Genomic DNA, 1,457 nt, shown 5'->3' on the forward strand with positions numbered 1-1,457 from the left:
CCAGGCGCAACAACTGCAACGGCAGTTGTTAGCCGAGCAGTCAGGTCCGGGCACCACGATGCTGCCGCCTACGTCTGCTCAGCCTACTGGTGGAGGCTTGATGCAGCCGCAGGGACTCCAAGGGCAGCAGCCGGGCCAGCTTCAGCCGGGCCAGGACCCGCTACAGAGCTTGGTGCAGCAATTACTCTGTCTACAACAGATAGAATATTTCCTCGCGCAGCGCGGTCACAAATGATTACACTTAATCATAACCATAATAGGGATTATTTCGTGCGGAAGAATGAGAGGATCGGACCAGATAACAACGTTTGGGACTCGATGCGAGCGGGAAACGTGTTTGTGCCGGTGCAAAAGTGTTCTGATTCGCCGATAGGTAAATTTCGCGCCAAATCATTGTACAATTCGCTGACGCTGTTAATGCTGCGATGCTGTTGAGAATGAAGACTAGGACGGATAATACGCAGCGGCATCTGTTCGAGTTTGTATGGTTTTTCTAATTCTCGAACGGAGGGGAGGTAGCGCGGTGTCTCCGAATTCACCACGACGATAAACGGGAAGATTACGGAGAAACTGAATGACGGAAGCAGCAGAAGAAAGGAGAAGAAGAAGAGCGGCAGTTGCACCCGTTTATTCGTGGATCGCTCTATCGCTTCGAGGCACTGTGCGGATGGACGGCTATCTCCAAAATGGAGGAGATCAAGTGTTTTTAGCGTGTGATAAAAACTTTATGTCAAAAATTATGTTAAATATGAAAGGTAGAACGATGTGACCGAAGGAAGTAAAGAATCATTTGCGGATGAAGAAGTAAGAAAAAGGAATGTTAATGCCACACGCGTCAGAGACGATTGTCCGCTCTGGTGCGATCTGTGAATGAATCTCTATCCGTCAACAGTATTGATATAATTAATAGAGTAAATGAATATATATAAAATATTGTAAGAACTATATCGTAAGTACGTATTTGTGCAAACGTCAGTGTGCAAGTTAGATAGAATGAATGGTGTGACAGTAGTTCGGGGTATATGAGAGAGAGAGAGAGAGAGAGAGAGAACGAAAATAAATGTGAGAGGATGTGAGTGAGTAAAACTGGAAACAGAAAAAGAGTGAGAAAGAAAAAGCGATAGAGTCACCTTCGACTCAAAGATTTTTAAGCGCGGGGACCGACCGAATGTCAATGCATAGCCTCGTTGATTGTTCCGAGGACTCGTAGAATTTTATCCTTTATTACTACTATATATAATAATTATTTGACGAACCACGAAAAGCGTAAGAATATTTTGCACACTAAATATGTAAGAAAGACTTCGTTCCAAAGGTTCAACATGGTTGGTATATATAACATAAGTGTAAAAGCTTTCTCAAAACCGAGACAAGACACGGAATCAATTTCCACGGTGCAGGAAAAAAATTATCAAAGCATTTTTAACGTTCGTGTAAACAAGCCTCGTGTTTTATGT

Source organism: Trachymyrmex cornetzi, unplaced genomic scaffold, assembly GCF_001594075.2.
Source record: "Trachymyrmex cornetzi isolate Tcor2-1 unplaced genomic scaffold, Tcor1.1 scaffold570, whole genome shotgun sequence".
Classification (NCBI taxonomy): domain Eukaryota; kingdom Metazoa; phylum Arthropoda; class Insecta; order Hymenoptera; family Formicidae; genus Trachymyrmex; species Trachymyrmex cornetzi.